General features: G+C 41.1%; 1 protein-coding gene across 1 annotated transcript in view; it reads left to right on the top strand.

Annotated features, from left to right (window-relative positions):
* Nucleotides 1-20,232, top strand: part of SMPX (small muscle protein X-linked) — a 52,611-nt gene extending 32,379 nt beyond the window's left edge. The window contains exon 5 of the mRNA XM_015127078.3: nucleotides 19,816-20,232. The gene's annotated coding sequence lies outside the window, so the exon portion shown is untranslated. The remainder of the gene's footprint in view (nucleotides 1-19,815) is intronic.
* The last annotated feature ends 536 nt before the right edge of the window (nucleotides 20,233-20,768 follow it).

Raw genomic sequence — 20,768 nt, 5'->3', positions numbered from 1 at the left:
TTCAAAACCTGCAGCAGCTCATGTTTCCAAGGCCTTTGTCTCAAGACAGCAAAATTACAAACATTTCACTTTAGCATTTTCATTTTGTTTTGGAGACTTCAAGGAGTTTCCCTCCTCTCGCCCTAATTTTTAACTAGCAAATGCATCTGGTTTGTAATTTCTGATTTTTCTCTGAAGAGAATCAGTTTAAGAAATACTCGGAGAGTTGAGCTGCCATTGCCCTACTCTCAAGGAAAAGTTAAATAATGGACTTTATACAGCATTTTCCTGAGCATTTTGAATGGGCTTTATGGCCAGAAATAGACATTTCACCTTTTTAGTAATCTTTCATACATAGGCTATGCACTTTTGGAGTCTGGTCCAGAAAATAAAATGAGAGCTATGTCGATCTCAACGTCCAGAAGTGCCCTGGGTGTCTTTTCTATGACACCCTGTCCTGGGTTATGCCCCATTCACATTCAATTTCCAGCTATGATCACCTTACAGAAGTGTTTTCTCCCTCTATCTGACATTACTTAATTTGATAATCAAGTTATGTCTACGTTGCAATAACAGGTAGGCAGTCGCTAGTAAATACAGGTGCCAGAGAACCCGGCAGCCTGGAGACTTTGTGAAATGGCTGCTTAAGGGGCATCACACAGGCCAGGCAATGCGGAAATAGGTTTATTTGGAAGTTTTATAACACATACAAAATCACATCTTTTAACTAGGGGATAATAGTAGCAATAATATTAACAAACCCTTGCACTTGAGTTTAAGAATTGCAAAGTACTTCCATGTCCATTCTCTCTTTTGAACTTCATAACAGTTCTGTGAGATAGGTAGGGCAGGAATTGACTTTGCAGTTCATTTTTACATGACTTCCAACTTCACAAAGGGTGGAATATTGTGGGTTGTATTGTCTTCTCCCTCCAGAGAAGGTTCATTTTAAGACTAATTATTAATTAAGCCTATTGAAGTCCATCTGTAGAAAATGGTTGTAATCCCTTTTAATCAGAAAAGTAGGATCACCGTGTAGTCTGCAACAGGTGCCAAGGAAGGGGATTAGTTACAATCCATTCCATGGGCCAGAATTGAACAGATAATGGCTCTGCTTATACCCAGATGGACTTTTGTCACTGACATGGAAAGATATTCAAGGTTAATCTACCCACCTTTATCTATAGATATATTTCAAAGGAAATGTATTATCTCAATTTCTACCTCTATTTACTATTTTCTTGTTTAATTTAAAAAAGTCATACTGTAATCTTTATACACATACAAACATACCACATACACACACACTTGCACATACATGCTCACATATGGTAGAGGACAGATTTGATCCAGGATTTGGAAATTGGGTTGAAATGTCTTAATTTCAGAAAGACCAGGTGGCAAACAAATGGGTCTGGGGAAAACTTCATTTCAAGATGTCCCCAAACCATTGCCCTAAAGGTCAACTCTTCTGGAAAGCTCTTCATTTTCACTGACAGCTAAGAAATGGTGTCCCAGACACCCTGCGAGGTCATATACAAAGTTTACTGCTTGTTATCCATCAGGAGAGAGAGAGCCTGGGAGTCATTCTGAGCCAAATCCAATCCAATTATGGGCCAATTATAGACCTGCTTTCACTGCCAGGAGCAGGCCACCCCAGCAACCCAGCTGGTGTCAGAGCTCCTGGTTGGCAGGGATTCCCAGCACATAGGAAGACAAGCTCATGCCCCAGATAAGACAAAACAGCTGATAATGCTCTAGACCAGCACAGATGGCAAATGCAAGTGCATTAGAATGGTTCTTGATCCTCCTTACCACCCTCACTGCCATCCCTTCATAACTGAGTCCAGATTCAGTTTTCTCTCCTGTGTGGCACCATTTTTTTTTTTTTTAACTATGTGATCGAATTCTGAAATACCAAGAGGTGGTAGGCCAGACTTTGCTCCTGTACTCAGGGCCAACCTTCCATTACTGGTTGGATTTCTGAAGCCTATGCTATGGTGCTAACTGGGGTCACAGTGCCTGGATACCCACAGCAGCACTGACAACCTCACTGAACATGTAGGAGCTAAAATGCCAAGAAACTTGAGTTAGAAACTTGACTTAGGTAAAAATAAAGCTATCTCTATTAAAAATCAAAACAATTTTGGCTGGCATTTCCAACCTACGGAGATCATTTCAGGTCCATATTCTAGCATCAAATAGTGTCATTATTCCTGCAGGCTGGCTTTGCATGGATGACCTGCCAATTTGAGAAGCCAGCATTTTTGCATCTTTAACTGAGACTTTGAGGATACTGGGGACAGGGCAGCACCAAGGACAGCATCCTGTGGGTGGCTGCAAAGGACACCCTTTTCAGATTGGCCTAGAGCTGTGGTTCTCAAACTTTCACATGAATCAGAATCATTTAGACGGCTTGCTGAAACTGAGATTGCCAGGCCAAAGCCCTAGGGTTTTCGATTCAGTAGGTCTGGGATGGGTTCCAGAGTATGCATTTCTGACAAGTTCTTAGGGAATGCTGCTGCTGTTGGTGGTGGTTTGGGATCGCACTTTGAGAACCACTGACCTAAAGCCATCAATCAGATTGTTTAGGTCTGGACATTCAGAAATCCCCTAACTATCCCATCACCTCCTCCACAGTTTTCAGGCTAGTTTCCAAAAGTACAGTGAGAAGCTTGGTCAGATTTCTTTGCTGGAATTTATATATACTAAGCATCAATGAAGCAATAATCACAAATGCTTGTAATAGTGCTTCTAATGGTCAGGCACTGTTGCAAGCACTTTACCTTGTGAGATGTCAGTGAGTTAGTACACGTAAGAGCTCCATTTTACAGATGAGAAGACTGAGGCACAGAGATGTTAAATGACTTTCCGCAAGGTCATACAACTAGATAGTGGGGCAGCCAGGAGTCAAATCCAGGCTGTCTGACTTTTAATTGTTACCCCAGTCTGACTCTCAATGTGGCAGAGAGGTCCAGGGGGTGAAATGAGCTGGGTAAATTATGAGGGACAATCCTAATGTAAAGGATGAGGAATTCTACATCATCTTACCCACCAGTCACTTAACCTTACTGATACAATGTTCATTTCTGTAGCTGTTTAGTAAGTGCTGACACTGTTACAGTTCAAGGGTTGGAAAACCAGAGCCCACAGGCCAAATCCAGTCCATCACCTGTTTTTTTCTTAACTTTTTGAGATCGTTCTAGATTTACATGCAGTTGTAAGAAATAATAGAGAGAGATGCCTGGATGAAATGACTGGGAATAATGAAGTCATTTTTTCCAATCTCTAATGAAAGTATTTCTAAATAAGGCTTTGCCAAGGTTCAAATATATGCTGAGACAAAAAAGCTGGGTTTGATAATTTTAATTCAAGTATACTTTTGTGGATCTCTAGGTAGTGGAAGTAAAACACAAAAGATTTTCTAAATTTGAACACTTTTCAAGTCCAAGAAAAGACAGGACCAAAGGATCACAGCTACTTGGCAGGCTGATAGGCAGCTTTATCTTAATTTTTTTAGAGACAGGGTCTCACTCTGTTGCCCAGACTGGAGTTCAGTGGTATGATAATGGCTCATGGCAGCCTTGACCTCCTGGGCTTAAGAGATCCTCCCACCTCAGCCTCCTGAGTAGCTGGGACCACAGGTGCACACACCATCACACCTGGCTATTTTTTTTAGTAGAGATGGGGTTTCACTATGTTGCCCAGGCTAGTCTCGAACTCTTGGGTTCAAAAGATCCTCCTGCTTCAGCCTCCCAAAGTGCTGGAATGACAGGTGTGAGCCACCGCACCCAGCCTGATAGGCAGCTTTATAGCTTTTCTCAAATATTATGACAGAAGAACTGAAGCTAGTTTCTGAACAACTCAGTTGTCCAGCCTTGGGCTTTGGGTGAGAACCATTGTTTTTATTCTAGTTTTCTTAGCTACAGAGTCAGGCAGCAGCAAAACGCTGGATACAGTTAGCTCTATGGTCCTCAGCACTGAGTACACATTAGAATCACCTGGACTTGCTGAGTGCCACTTGCTATCAGTTAATTCTTGGAGGTTGGCAGGATAGGCCTGGGAATGGGTATGTTCCACAGAATCTTCAGGTGATCTTTATGTGTGTCTTGGTCTGAGAAGGACTGAGAAGGTGTTTCTCAGAGTGTCCTTTGATGAACTAGACTGAAATCTTTCTTGCTTGGAAAAGTATTTCTTTGGTTGAATGTTGCTGAGATGAAAGTATCCAACGGTGGAAAACAGCCAAGCAGTCTTGGAAAGTTCATGCAGCATACATGTGTATTTATTTATAGGGTGAACCAGTGGTGAGCCATAGCCTTTATTTGGGATAGACATGGGAAAGAGATACTAAGTTCAGGACTGCCAATATGAGTCCAAACAATAGCCGTATTAAGCCTAGAAGGGGCTGAGGATACTCTAGCTCCCACTAATAAATGTGCTGCCTTGTCAGGGTTGTGGCTCGTGTCTACCCAGCAGTATGTAGAGTCATATTCTCACAGGTTAGGGGACCATCAATGTCACTTAGTCCAACCGAGACCCAGCCTAATGCAGCAATCTCTCTATACTCACTGCTTTCCAGATATGTACTCTACCCTGGAGAACCATGTGGGTTTAACTATGAACTCAGCAATTTTTAACCCTTATCTAATTCATCTCCCTCTAAAAACTGCCAGGGCCACTATTCCCTTCAGATAATCCCACTTGTACCCTTTCGGAATAACTCATTATAGGGAGAACCCAAGTAAGTCCCCATTCCATTGGAGGTTTTTTTTTTTTTTTTTTTTTTTTTTTTTTAACAAGTTCAGTCTCTGCATGTATAAACATAAGTGGGTTATGTTTGTGGTATGACATGCTAAGGACTAATCACTGGGTGCTGAACAGTTGCACTGTAAACTTTGGTTCAAGGTCAGCCAGCTGTGTTGGCCCACTCCCACAAAGCTGAATCCATAAGTTCTCAGGATGCCAGCTCTCTAGAGTCTGGCTACTTATCTTTCTTCCCCATTTCATAAATGCCCAAAGCAATATGGTCCTACCCTGTAGCCAGGATCCAGTTTTTGACATGTCACACTAAACACGAACTTTTCATGATTTCCATCAATTTGCCTATTCCTTGACACATAAAATACAAGAGCTGAGCTTGAGCTAAGGCAGTGTATTAGTTATCTTTGGCTGTGTAACAAATTATTCAAAACTTAAAAGAACAATAAATATTATCTCACAGTTTCTGTGGATCAGGAATTTAGAGTGGCTTAGCTGGGTGGTTCTAGACTAGGGTCCCTCATGAGGTTGTAGTGAGATGTTGACTAAGATTGAAGGATCTACTTCCAGGATGGCTCACTCACATCACTGGCTAATTGGTAATGACTGCTATCAGGAGGAGGCCTTGGTGCCTTCCCATGTGGACCCACCCATTGGGCCTGCTTGAATGCCCTCACAACATGGCAGTCAACTCTCCCTGGAGTGAATAATCCAAGAAAAAGCAGGGCAGAAGCAGCAAAGTCTTTTATGGCCTAGCCTTGGAATTCATACTTCGCCATTTTTGTAACATGCTACTGATTACTCAAGTCAGCCCTATTCTGTGTTGAAGGGGACGACACAAGGATGTGAATACCAGGAGGCAAGAATCACTGGGAGCCATCTTGAAGGCTGCCTACCATAGCCACCTACCCCCCTTGTTTTTTAGATGATAAAACTGAGGTCCAAAGAAGTGAGATTCTCAAAGTTACATAGCTGTGACATTTCAGTATTTGCTTTTCTTTCACCCCTCCTGAGCCTTACCACCCAGAATTTCTTATATTTATTTAAAACACCAAACGTTGTTTATCTTTGGGGAGATTAGGAAGATTATTTCCAAATGTGAAGCCAGTTTCTCTGATGCTTCTAACAGAGAAAGCCCTTATAAATCAGACAGTACACAAGCACAGTGCATAGTGTGAGCACTGAGGAAAGTCTTTTCTTCATGTCCTTGAGTCATTAGTGGGGAGGGGCTCCAAAAGGAGGGAGAGGAAGGCAGAACCTCTACAGGGAGGCAAACCCAGAAGTGAACTAAAAATCCATTGTTTGAGTGATACATCTTAGCTTTTGCACACTGTTCCCTCTCCTCAGCTTGCTCCCATATGCAACGGTTTTCCTGCTCTCTCTTTTGCTTGCTTGCTTTTCTTTCCCTCCCTCCCTCCTTCCCTCCCTCCCTTCCTTCTTCTCTCTCTCTCTCTCTCTCTCTCTCTCTCATCTTTGTCTTTGTCTTTATCTTGTCCCTGTCTTGTCTTGTTTGTCTTGTCTCTTTTCTTTTCTTTTTGAGATGGAGTCTTTATTTCCCAGGCTGGAGAGCAGTGACACAACCTCTGCTCACTGCAACCACCCCCTCCCAGGTTCAAGCGAGTCTCGTGCCTCAGTCTCCAGAGGAGCTGGGATTACAGGCATGTGCCACCACACCCAGCTAATTTTTGTATTTTTAGTAGAGATGGGGTTTCACCATGTTGGCCAGGCTGGTCTCGAACTCCTGGCCTCAGGTGATCTGCCTGCCTTGGATCCCAAAGTGCTGGGATTACAGGCGTGAGCCACTGTGCCCGGCCTGTCTTTTGATTTCTGAGGATCAAAACCAGAACAACAAGAAAAAAGCAGAGGATATTAAGAACAATCCAACCAATGGGAGGGAAATCTCTCCTCAGGAGTTGGAGTTCCATTAATCTCAGATGAAAGTGAATGAATCCCAAGTAACTTCCTAGGAGAAGCACAGAATTTTTTTCTGTGAAAACGTATGTTTCTGAAAACACAAACACACACACTCAGGCCAACATACACACATGTTTTAAAGCACAAACCTCAAAATTGTGCTAAATATTATCAAGTTCCTTTTCAGGATCCTCTTTGAAATAGCCATCTTCTATGAAATGAAACAAAAAGAAAGCAACCTCTTGTATATTCTCTATCCTTTTTCAATCAGTTCAAAAACGACAAGGCTTGTCATGTCTGATCAGCTTAACTAGTCAGGAAATGACAACTTTCTCCCCGCCTGACCTATTTTGTCTAATGGGGCCCACTCCTCTGCCCTCTGACAAGCTACCTTCTCTCCTGAGTTCCATTTATAGCAGGGCTTTATTAATGGTTAAATCGTTAGGAATGGAACTGTCTCCCTCACAAGGCTTATTTCCCCTGTTCAATAAATTAAGCCAAGGGATCTGAGAGACTGCCCATTTCTGCTTTATTTAAGCTCAAATTCCTCACAGCCCACAAAATACTGCAAATTGCCAGAAGAGAGCTCAGTATGAGTTCCCACTGCTTGCCCAACAGTATGTGGTCACTTGCAGGTTGTCTTGGATTTACTGCTCAAAGTAATGTTTGTGTAACCTGTGGGAATTTTCCTCAGCCCTCGATGGAAGTTTGAGATCTGGAACTGAAATGCTTCAGTGAGGAGCCCCTGAGCCTTTGCTAATGGACAAGGGACTCCCTTCTCAATCCTCAGGCATGAGCCATTGGACAAGTGCTGTGATCTTCTCATATGTTTGACCCCTCTCTTCACCTTGAAATAAGGTTTGCAAATTTCATTCATCCACTGTATATTCTTGTTGCTGTCACACAGGTGACCTCGCTGAACAATTGGAGCATTAATGGCCCACAGCTGTCAAAGTGACCCGTGCACTTCAGTACTCAAAGCCTTTTCTCACTTGTTTTCAGTTGCCAGAGCCCTGCAGTCAGCGGATCTTTAAAAAAATACAAAACCAAACCCCACAAAATGGATCGGGTCACTGCCTCGCTGCACGTCCTTCAGCAGCGCCCCATGACCCTTCTGGCCTGTGTTAACTGTCTCAGACTTGGCAGGCTTTTTTCATCTTACATTTCTGCCTGCGCAGGACATTCCTCGCTCCAACCCTAGTGAACTTCTCCCAGCTGATGGAGGTTCCATGCTGATTCCAGGCCTTTACACATGCTCAGAATGTTATTTTTTTATCTTTATTCCCTCCTGTACTCATTATCTGGCTAACTCCTACCCATCATTCAAGTCTCAGTAAAATACTATTTTTTAAAAACTTTTCTGTTGCCTCTTAAACTGGATAAAGCATCCATGGCTCCCTGTGTTTGTCCCAGGATAGCAGCACCCATCACAATGGAGGACTGGATTGCCATTATTTATTCTCTCTGATTTTCCTTCTAGATCTTAAGTTCCATGAAGGGGGTAACTTGTCCGACTTGTCCACTAGTGTATCCACAGTGCCTAATACTTCTTCTAGCATATAATGTAGCCCAAATAAAACTAGGAATTCTGCTTTCCACTTTTAAGACCATTTAAGCATATTTAAGCACAGAATTGTGTCCAAAAGAAACATACATTGATTTCTAAAAATGGCCCCTGTATTAGTCTGTTCTCACACAGATAATAAAGACATATTTGAGACTGGGTAATTTATAAAGGAAAGAGGTTTAATTGACTCACAGTTCAGCATGGCTGGGATGGCCTCAGGAAACTCAATTATGGTGGAAGGGCAAGCAAACACATCCTTCTTCACATGATGCAGGAAGGAGATGTGTCGAACAGAAAGGGGAAAAGTCCCTTATAAAACTATCAGATCTCGTGAGAACTCACTGTCATGAGAACAGCATGAGGATAACCATTCCCATGATTAAATTACTTCCCACCGGGTCCCTCCCACGACATGTGGGGATTATGGGAACTACAATTCAAGATGAGATTTAGGTGGGGACACAGCTAAACCATATCAGCCTCCAGAAGGAATGTAAATCTTCACCTGAGAAAGATTTACATTGTAATCAGGTACAGGGTACACTCCTTTGGTGATGGTTACACTAAAAGCACAGACTTCACTTCTATGCAATGTATCCATGTGACAAAATTGCATTTGTACTCCTTAAATTTAAACAAATAAAAGAAAAAAAGAAAAAAAAAGATTTACATTGTAAAACACATAGTAAAACTACCTAAAAATATTCTCATTGGCCCAAGATTCCCTCATCCTAGAGACGTTTTACCTCAAATCTCTTCTTTGTTTCCAAGAAATCGTATTTTCCACTGAGTCCCCAAGCCCTTTTTCTATGTAATTTAGACTCAGTTCACTTTTTTCATTTCCCTCTCTACACATTTAGATCTCCCCAACCATCAGCACCACAAAGAGCTTGAAGCCAAGATGACAAAGATTGAATCTTGTTTGGAAGATAGAAAAGGAGGAAGGGATGTTTTAATTTATAAGCTCTTTGTGGACCTTTGTCCTTGAATAATAGTAATAGTATATGTTGACTATGTCAGACGCACTCTGCTAAATGCTTTACCATGTTATCCTCCCAACCACCCTGTGAATTTGACACTACTATTTCTCTATCCTTTGAAACACTGGGGTTCACGTTGTTGGGTAAGTTGCCCAAGGTAGCATAGGTGGAAAGCTGGAAAGCTGGGTTTGAAGGCAGAGTGGGCTGTGAAAATGTCTCCACAGTAGGCACTCAGGAAACATTTGTTGACTGCAGAGACAGGGTCCCACTTGGGAAGCAGCCTGGAGACTGGCAAGGCAAAGGGTGTAAAAGCAATTTCTCTGATGAATTTATTGGAAACACATGTCAAAGCTTTATTTCAAAGTTGCTTAAAGCGGCTTCAAAAATCCAGTTCTAAAACTTGGAATAGGAAAACATGTGGTTAGATAACACTGTGAGACGAGGTACAAGTGATCAGTAAACTCTGTTACAAGGTGACTTTAGTGAGGCGGGTATATCAGATCTCCCAGAAGGGGCTCTTAATCTTATTGAAGTTGATTAGAAAATTACTAATATGTTTTATCAGCAATGCTTCCCAGAAGGGACCACTTAACACACCAGTGCACAAAGCTCTGTTCTAGCTCAGGTTTGAGATCATTTTCTTTCTTTTCTTTTTTTTTTTTTTGATTTTTACTCCAGTTTTATTTTCCAAAACAAACTGACAATAACAAAAAAGACCTGAAGCAAATATAAAAATAAGCCAACATATTCTGTTTTGGGACAGTGGATTTTTTTTTTTATTATTATACTTTAAGTTCTAGGGTACACGTGCACAACGTGCAGGTTTGTTATATATGTATACTTGTGCCATGTTGGCGTGCTGCACCCTTCAACTCGTCAGCACCCATCAACTTGTCATTTACATCAGGTATAACTCCCAGTGCAATCCCTCCCCCCTCCCCCCTCCCCATGATAGGCCCCGGTGTATGATGTTCCCCTTCCAGAGTCCAAGAGATCATTTTCTTTCATCAGAAACAGCTGTCTCTAAACTGGCATTTTTTTTTTTTTTTTTTTTTTTTTTTTTCCACCTCAGCACTATTGACAATTGGGCCAGACAACTCTGTCACTGGGGCCGTTCTGGGCATGCTAGGATAGTTAGCTGCATCCCTGGCCTCTACTCACCAAATGCCAATAGTACCCTCCCCTTCCTGATTGTGATAACAAAAAATGTCTTCACATGGTGCCAAATGCTCACCACGGGGTGGGGGGCAAAAATCATTCTCTCCCTCTATTGAAAACTACTGGTCTAGAACCTTCATTTTCAAGTGGTCCATGGACCAATAGCAACAGCATTCCCTGGGTAGTTACTAGATATGTGTGGTCTCAGGCCTCTCCCCAGACCTCCTGAGTAAGAATCTGCAGTTTAACAGGATCCCCAGGGATTCATATGGATGTTGAAGACTGAGAAGCCCTTCTAGGCTTTGGTTCTCAATCTTGTCTGCATATCAGAGCACCTGGGAGCTTTACAAATTACTGATCGCACTTCCAGAGACTCTGATGTAATTGGTTTGGGGCAGCCTGGGCTTTGGGATGGTGAAAAAAACTCCCTCCAGGAGATTTAATGTGCGGCCATGTTTGAACTCCCATTCTAGGTGGTTTAAACCCCCATCAGCACACGCACGTGTGCATGTACATACATACACACACACACACACACACACACACACACACACAGCAGAGTGAGTTACAACAGCCTATAAACAAGATCTCAAATCTCCAAATCAATTATGCTTTCTTCCTTTCCATAAACATCCTTCTTTATTTGGCCTCATCTCTTTTAAGATTATAAAATTAAGTCATCTGATGATAGCTTCAAAAGGTAAGATTTGGATATAAGTAGCTTTTAAAATAATGGTTGGAATGATTTAGAGGAAAAAACGAAGGCATTGATTTAAACTTCCCCGGGTAGCTTTTAAAACAAGAGCCATCAAAATCATCCCTCAAATTCTTGATAATTAAAAAAAAGGTACTTGAAAAAAAAAAAACAACCAAACATTAAATAGCAAACTCTATCAAGAAAATTGTTTTGCATGAAATATATAATTATAGAAAGAGCCCGTGTAAATTGGAAAGCAAAATGGTAACACCTTAATAGACAAAGGAAATGAACTCACAATTCACAAAAGTGGATGTATAATTAGTAGAGAAGCCTAAGAAAATGTGCAGCTTCAGTAGAAATCAATGGAGTGCTCAAGAAAACAGTTACTGATTTTTCTTTAAGTAAATCCACAAAGATGAATAGGAAAGTGATCGTGAAAAAGACATATGCACATTCTCAAAAAATATTGAGTATCTTCTGTATAGCAGGCACACAGTAGTATAAATGATGAGGGTTGGGGGGGTTAATAAATGGAGAAATTCCCAGTCATTGTGGATTTATATCTCTTCCAATCCAGTCGTGTCTTGATGGAAGTCCATTCTAAACAAAATGTTCACATGGAAAAGGTTGTGTTCATTTATGGTAGCAAAATTGATTAAGAACCTAAGTGTCCAATAATAGGATTCCAATTAAGCAAACTCTGGTGCAGCCACCTGATGAAATGCTATGAATACTATTTGTGATATAATGAATGATAAATAATTTATACAGTATAAAACTGGAAAAATGCTTCAGTGATTGAGTGAATTTTGAAAATGATACAATGGTATGGTCCCCACACCCAACACACACACTATATATTTGTATATTTAAAGTTCCAAGGAGCCCTTAAACTAAGAAGGTTGTTTATCTTTGCTTAATCCAGTGTTTCTCAATCTATCTGATGATTGATGGTTTCCTTTTTCTCCCTCTTTTCCTCTCCCTTTCTTTTCAAAGGAAAACTTGTTTTATCATCTTTTGAAACTAGTATTTCTCAAATGAACAAAACCTCATGGATTTGCTGGCATATACAGTAGTATTTAAGAGCTATGTAAAAATAAAGGCCTTACATGGGTATATACATGGTAAAAAATTTATCAAGTTCACTTAAGATTTGAGCATTTTACTCTATATAAAGTATTTTTAGAAACACTGCTAGATTCTGAGAAGGCAAGAAATATTTTTAAGTGAAATTTTGGTGTTCATTAGAACAAATGCATGAATATTTGTTAAGTCAACGTTTTGGTACACTACAGATACATTTCTGTGTATCAGTTGTTAATGTGTGCCTCTAATGTACTGTCAATATGTACAGATTACTTATTGATATGGTTTGGTTGTGTCCCTACCCAAATCTTAAATTGTAGCTCCCATAATTTCCATGTGTCACGGGAGGGACCTAGTGGGAGGTAATCGAATCATGGGGGTGGGTCTTTCCCATGCTGTTCTTGTGATAGTGAATAAGTCTCATGAGATCTGATGGTTTGATAAAGGGGAGTTCCCCTGCACATGCTCTCTCTTGCATGCTTGATACCACGTAAGACATGACTTTGCTCCTCCTTTGCCTTCCACCATGATCATGAGGCCTTCCCAGCCACGTGGAACTGTGAGTCCATTAAACCACTTTTTCTTTATAAATTACACAGTCTTGAGTATGCCTTTATTAGGAGTGTGAGAACAGACTAATACATGTATGCTAATTTTTACAAGTTTTTCAAAAGAATTTGGTGTAGCAGAAAGAGCTCCAAAACTCATCCTGGATCAGCCAATAGCTAGCTGTGTGATCCTGGACAAGTGACTCAACCCCTCTGGATCTCAATTTCCTAATTTCTAAAATGAGGAGCAATACCAAAACTCTAGTTCCATTTGTCTTTGAAAAAGTTTTACTATTTTAAAAGATTATAAAGCCTTATAGTTACATCTTTGCCTAATAATACATCAAAGGCCATCTTTTTATCTGACTACTGAGTCTTTGGACCACTCATTACCATCACTGTGACTGTGAAAACAATCAATCAGCTTTAAGGTGATCTCTATGACAATGTGCTTTCCAGGAATGCATTATGGGAAGAAGGCAGGGAGGCCTACATTTGTTTCACATGCTCTGTTAGTTAAATGTCAAAAAAATTAGTTTTCCGTTTGGTTGCTCCAGAACCCCTGGCTGCCACAGATCATTGCTGGACAGTTGTAGGAGGATTCTTGGTACTTCTGATATAATCACCATTGTCTCTAGGCCTTGAATGCCAAGGCATAAACAATATAGAAAGATTTTGTCATCTTTAGAAAAGCTGAGAACCTCTTGGTTAAGACAGCAGTCTCCTTGACTTATTTATCACTTTGTCTACTTCTAGATGTTATTGAACTCTGCCTTGGTAGGGAAATCTTGGGTCAATATTTCTCCAATGAAGTCAGTAGCCCCTTTGAGACAGGGAGGACTATGTTCTGATGGATGAAGAGAAATTTCCCACAAAATCTGGAGCTGCCTATGGTGACTGGTCTTTGATGATGCCCCTTTCTCCACCAAGATCTTACCAAACAAATGTTGTATCTCAGTTGCCAGCCCCTAACTCTGAGTTGATATCCAATATAACAAACTCTCAATACAATAGGATTAATAAAAAATATTTTAATGAGATTCAACCTGGATATGCAATTTGCCTTTTCTTTATGGTCACTTGAATTCTCCAGGTCCTGCACTTAACACTACTTTAATCTGGATTTCAGGTGCAGGATTTGACCAAGGCAAATATTCTGGTCTTTGTGCCTTCCTCTTCTTCCCTGTTTTTATATAGTTATTGTTAGAAGCATTTCAATTTTCACTTTAACCACCAAAGGCTTTATGAGTTGCAAAGGCAACTTTGGTGGATGTTTCACAATTTAGGAAAAAATGTTCCTAATTTTTACTTAGAGTTTTGTTTCTCTGACTTTACAAGTACCTGTTTGGGACAAAAGAAAGAGTTTGGGTTTGGAGTTGTTTGGGTGCAATTCCAGGCTGAGTGCCTCTCTGACCTTGGGTGTGTGTTGTTCCTTACAAGCCTTAGTTGTAGCTTGCACCACCTTCCTTAGGGTGTGGTCCTGATGAGTACAAGGGACAATATGTGTGAATGTGCTCTGTAAACTCTAGAAGACTTTACAAATGCTAGGTGTTTGTCTTATTTCTGATGCACTCTAAGGAACTCCAGAGCTTTAACCAGTTTGCTCTGGGTGCATGGTTGGCCATTGCATATGGAACCAGACCATGAGGCACTGCCTTCTCTCAAGTACTTTTGAGTGTCACTGTGTTTATGGCTCTATGATTTAGCACCATGTAGGAGGAAGTAATCATTGCACTGCCCCCGAGTGTGTGGTTAAAGGACCAAGTGCAGACAAGTGTTGAGTGGACTCCATTTCCCACATGATGTATGTGGGGCCACGGCGACTATGAGTAACACAGCTATAAATGGGTCACAGCAAGGCGTAAACATCACATGTTCCTCAGTCTGGACTTACGGTGACACAAGGGAGATATTTGGTGTATCATCCCCACACCAGCCAAGATGTACCCTTCCCAAATGTAAACTAGAGGTTGTGCTTCCATGCCATTTTTGGTCTGGGTACAAAAGGTATGTGGGGTAGCTACAGAAGGACTTTTTCAGCTAGTTGCTGTACCTTCCCCATCATTCTCACAAATGTCTCCTACAGGAGAACAGGGCACAGGAGAATAGCTGACAACTGTTGTCTAGGCAGCAAAGCAGCGTGGCCCTGGAGACAGCCCAATACACTTGCATTCCAACACCCTGACAAACAAGAGTGCTTTACAGTGTGGGCAATTTTAGCTCTGGATCCCTTCCCATTGTTTCTCATTTCTAAATTCGAGCCCTGATGCAGAGCAGGGAGCTCAGGTCTCTAGATTCCCGAATTTTTGTATTCTGGTATCATGCCAGCATCCCGAGCACACGCTGAGTCCCACAAAGCCAAGGATGGAGATTCTTGCCCTCTGGGGACTTTGGACTCTGGGATGGACTATATCTGACCTTATCCATCATTGCCGTCCTGTTTCCAGGCTTGTTGGGCCCTCTTGAATTATACTGGGACCCGGGAGTGGGGGAAGCTGAGGGACAGGGTGATCTGCAGGAGGACACCTGCAATGGCTCCTGCTTCATCTGTCACCTCATGCCTGGCTCCTTCTGCAAGGAAGAATCAGGTTTATTTTGTAGGCTGAATAAGGTAGCTGTGTAGTCAGTTGGTGGAGTGCCTGGCACATAGTAGGTGCTCAAAACTGGCACTGCCACCATCAGCTGTTTCTCCACTCCCACGTGAGCACAGGCTGATAGCATTGGCCCAGCTTCCCCCTCTTCACAGTTTTTTTTCAGGTCTCCCTTGGCTCTCAACTGCAGTAAGTAAAGAGGAAGAGCAAAGTTCCCCTGGGGCTAATGTTATATTAAGAATTCCATGCATTTATTTTTCTAAATATAGTCGTCTCACAGTAGTCATGGTGGTCTGGGAAAACTGGATCAAGATTTCTCTATTTTTAAAAAAATGCTTACTTTCATAGCTTTTGGGGCACAAGTGGTTTTTTTGTAACATAGATGAGTTGTATAGTGATGAATTTTGAGATTTTAGTGTACCCATCACCTGAGTAGTGTCCATGTACCTAATATGCTGTTTTTGTCCCTATCTCCCCTCCCACCCTTCCCCTTCTGAGGCTCTAAAGTTCATTATATCACTCTGTATGCCTTTGCATACTCATAGTTTAGCTTCACTTATGAGAACATACAATTTTTTGTTTTCCACTCCTATGTTACTTCACTTAGAATAATGCCTCCAGCTCCATCCAAGTTGCTGCAAAAGACATTATTTCATTCCTTTTTATGGATGAGTAATCTTTCATGGGGTATATATACCACATTTTCTTTATCCACTCATTAGTTCTCTATGTTTACAAAACTGTCTCAAAGTCAGAGAGGGCTATAAGCTGAACCCAGTCGTGAAGGATATCTTACGGCTCTCCAATGCAAATGGCTCATTCTATGTTTCTCAGTATAGCCATAATTTCACCTATGTATCTGGGACAGATAAAGGATTATCAGAGTCCATGTCAAGCCTGCCATATAAATAGTACCTATTTCTGGGTTGCAGATGGTGCTTCTCAGTCTGGACACATCTTGGAGAGAAATCACACCTCATAAAACATGCTTCAGTGACAATTTCCTATGGATCATCACCCATTCCATGCTGCTCAGAGAAGCCCAAGGAATACCTTGGCTTCAAGGGAAGCTTGTCATGGGCCTCTTACTTAGCCAGAGAGACTGGCCATATGTCATCCAGCACAGTGACCATAGCAGTAAAGTGGCTAGAGCATACCCTGGCCATCATGGGGCCAGAGCTGGAACCTAGGGCAGAACTGGCAGCATAGCAGAAACATAGCACATCAATCCAACACTCCTGGATTTCTGCATCTATGGGTCTTCACTCATTACTGCTGCCTCACATTGAAGAATGTGGGTTTGGCTACAACTGCAACTCCAGTTCTTTTCCTATTTTCATTTCTCCAGTAGTCCAACTCATCAATCACTGGACCCCTGCTATGTGTCAGGTGCCATGATAGGCAATGGGATGTAAAAATGAATAGAACATATTTATATCCTTAGAAGATCCCAGCCTAGTGGCAGGGCAGCTATAGTGGGAGACATGAGAGGAGTGACATGATGCATATAAGCAAATAATCACAATTCAGCATGTTATATGGAGAGTCATGGGGAGGTGGGATTTTAGTCAAAAGTTATAACCAAAGAGGGAGAGGCCCAAAGGCTCTTGTCATTACAGGAGCAAAACGTGGTCTAGTGAACTCAGAGTATAGGGTACCTAAGAGAGAATGACCAGAGATGAGCCTGGATCCTGGTACCCCAGGATGAAGCTGTGAAATTGCTAGTCACTTAGAAACCATGGGCTGGGAAGGAGGTGGTGTCTTACCTCCACTTAGTGACTGGCATGGACTGAAAATTGATAATTTCTTAAAAAAATTAGTAAACAACCTAAATGTCCATTGGTAGATGTATGAATAAAGAAAATGTGATACACACACACTGGAATTTTTATCCTGGAATAAGAAGGAAACTCTGCAATATGTGACAACATGGATAAACTCTGAGGACAGTATGCAAAGTAAAATAAGTCAGTAACACAAGGACAAATATTGCATGATTCCACTTATATGAGGTGGCTAAAATAGTTAAACACGTAGAATCAAAGAGTGAAGTGGTGGTTACCAGGGGGGTAGGGGGAAATGGGGCGTTACTAATCAACAGGCATAAAGTTTCAGTCAAGCAAGATGAGTAAGCTCTAGAGATCTGCTGTACAACATTGTACTTATGGTCAACAATAATGTATTATACACTTAAAAATGTATTAAGAGAGTAAATCTCATATTGTGTTCTTTTGATAATAAGATAAGATGCTGGGGAAATACAAGAACCTATGCTGACTGCTGTTGATAGCATTTTCAGTTTTGCAATCATTAATAACTTCCTACTTTTTCCTCTGGTTCACAAACCATCCATACCCTGTTAGTGGAGTAGAAACAGCTCCAAAGTCAGGACACCTCTGTTAAAATCACAGTTTTTCTATCTACCAGCTATGAGACTTTGAGCTACCTACTTTGATTTTTGAACCTCTATGTATTTCATCTCAACAGTGAGTACAACACAACCTGCATCACAGCAATGCTAGAAATGTTCAATGACACTATGGGCTTTGTGATCTCTAAAGAAATATACAAGAAAGGGAAGCTTTCTTAGACAGATCTCTGCTGTAGACTTCTTCGGGCTCAATGGCCAGAACTGGGTCCCATGGCTCCCCCTAGCTGTAAGAGAGACTGAGAAATAGAGTGTAGTATTTCGCTCACCAGCCTTTGTAGTAGAGAAAAACAAGGATTATGGAGGGTGCCAAACCAGAGTTTCTGCCCCACCAGGGGGAAGATCCTTGTTTATGGAGTTTTCTTTCTCCAGCCATTGGCAATAAAAAAAGGTGAGCATTCTATTTTTAAGAAAAGATTCAGCTCATTCACATAAGTAAAACACACAAGGAATGACACCAAAGACTAATGGAAAACAAATGTGTAAATAGTGTTCAAGAATCCCTGCATTACAAGAGCTTTGAAAAGAAGTGGCACCATATCAGTTAGCTATTGCTGCATACCAAACCACCCCCCAAATTCAATGTTTAAAACAAGATAATTTCTTATTCTAACTCATGTGTTTTGGCCTCAGCTGATACAGGTTGGACTCAGCTGATCTTGGCTGGACTCACTGATGTGTCTGCAGGTCATCTGGGGGCTCTGTTCTACATGGGGCCTGGTTAGGGTGCTTTAGCAGGGGTGGTTCTGCTCCACATATTTCTTGTCCTTCTTCTGGGATCAGAAGGCTAACCTGGGCATACCTTTGTTATGGCAGCAGCAGAAATACAAGAGTAAGCAAAAACATGTGATACCTCTTGAGGCATAGGCTCAAAACTGGTACACCATCATTTCTGCCTCATTCTGTTGGCCAAAGCAAGATGTGTGGCCAAACTCAGGCATGAGGAATTATACCCCACCCACAGTGGTAGAAAACTACAAAGTTACATGGCAGTAGGGAGAGGTGAAGAACTGGAGCCATAAATGCAAATTTACCTCAGGCACCAGTGGTCTTACAAGCCATAATCATAAGACTAACATTATACTCTAATCCTTCAGGAGAAGCTATCCTAATTTAGTTTAGAATTACTTAAATCACTAGAGCCAAAGTTGATGGCCACAGCATCTACCCATAGTTCATTTACATTCATGGAATTGAGAGATGAAGTTTTCAAGTGAAAATGGGGTCTTCAATTTTGACTTGTTCCTATCATATTGGTTTATAACCTGGAGGACATTATGCTAAGTCAAATAAGCCAGACACAGACAAATATGGCATGATCTTACTTATATGTGGAATCTAAAAACATTGAACTCATAGAGGCAGAGAGTCAAATGGTGGTTGCCAGGGGCTTGAGGGGTGGTGTGAATGGGGAGATGATGGTTAAAGAATACAGAGAATTTCAGATACATAAGGTGAATATATTCTGGAGATCTCGTATTAGTCCATTCTCACGCTGCTATGAAGAAATGCCTGAGACTGGGTAATTTATAAAGGAAAGAGTTTTAATTGACTCACAATTCTGCAGGGCTGGGGAGGCCTCAGGAAATTTACAATCATGGCAGAAGGGGAAGCAAACACGTCCTTCTTTACGTGGCAGCAGAAAAGAGAAGTGCAGAGCAAAATGGGGGAAAGCCATTATAAAACCATCAGATCTCATGAGAACTCACTTGCTATCATGAGAATAGTATGGGGGGAACCACCCCCATGATTAAATTATCTCCATCTGGTCCCACCCTTGACATGTGGGGATTATTACAATTCAAGATGAGATTTTGGGTGGGGACACAGCCAAACCATATCAGATCTGTTGTACAGCATCATGACTATAGTTAATAATGTATCCTTGAAAATTGCTAAGAGATCTTAAATGTCCTCCCCACAAAAATAAGTATGTGAGGTGATGGATATGCTAATTATGGTGACTTAAACATTTTACAATGTATGTGTGCATATATCAAAACATTGCATTGTACACTGTAAATATATACCATCTTCATTTGTCAATTATGCCTTAATGACACTGGACGGGAAAAACTCACGGTTCCTTTGGTTTTTCTTTTGCAGGCTTGATGTGAAGAATTAAAGAGGAGGAAGATGGATTCAATAGCTCACTAAAATTTTATATATTTGTATGACTATTACGAACCTCCTGAACGCCTGAGACTCTAGCAGAAATGGCCTGTTTGTACATTTATATCTCTTCCTTCTAGTTGGCTGTATTTCTTACTTTATCTTCATTTTTGGCATCTCACAGAACAAATTAGCCCATAAATTCAACACCTGGAGGGTGTGGTTTTGAGGAGGGATATGATTTTATGCAGAGTGATATGGCAATGTGTCTAATGATTTTGATGAAAAGTTTCCCAAGCTACTTCCTAGAGTATTTTGGTCAATATTTGGAATGCGTTTTAGTTCTTCACCTTTTAAATTATGTCACTAAACTTTTTATGAGTTCAAATAAATATTTGACTAAATGTAAAATGTGAATCTAGACTAAATTAATTTTTATATTTCAGATAGCTACATATTCCCTAACCTGGAGAGAAATGAGATATGAGTCAGCCCAATCCCATATTGCCTAAGTGAGGGCCTCTCATTCTGAATTATTGAGTACCATGGGTAAAACCATGGCTGGCTGATCACTCATATGAAGTTAAATATCACTTGAGGAATTGGATATCATTGATATTTTTCCTCCAAGGATGAAGAGTTTTACAGTGAGTGCATTTTACATCTATAGAGGCTTAGAAACTCCCCTCACCCAGATGGAATAGAGTTCATTATAAGTTAGAAATTCCCCTCACCCAGATGGAATAGAGTTCATTATAAGGCACAATAAAGTAAAGCTGAGCAAACAGAACAAGAGAGGAGAAGAGCCGTCCAAAGATGAAACATGTCTCCTGCTGCTATAATGGAGGGTCTCTATGTCAACTGAATCAATGTCCAACACTATCATAGACCAAAAAGAATCACCTGTGCTCCTCTAGAGTCTTATGATCTTCTGAAAGGCTTGGGCA

The sequence above is a fragment of the Macaca mulatta genome, chromosome X, assembly GCF_049350105.2.
Source record: "Macaca mulatta isolate MMU2019108-1 chromosome X, T2T-MMU8v2.0, whole genome shotgun sequence".
In the NCBI taxonomy this organism is placed as follows: Eukaryota; Metazoa; Chordata; class Mammalia; order Primates; family Cercopithecidae; genus Macaca; species Macaca mulatta.
This window is presented reverse-complemented; position numbering and strand designations above follow the sequence as displayed.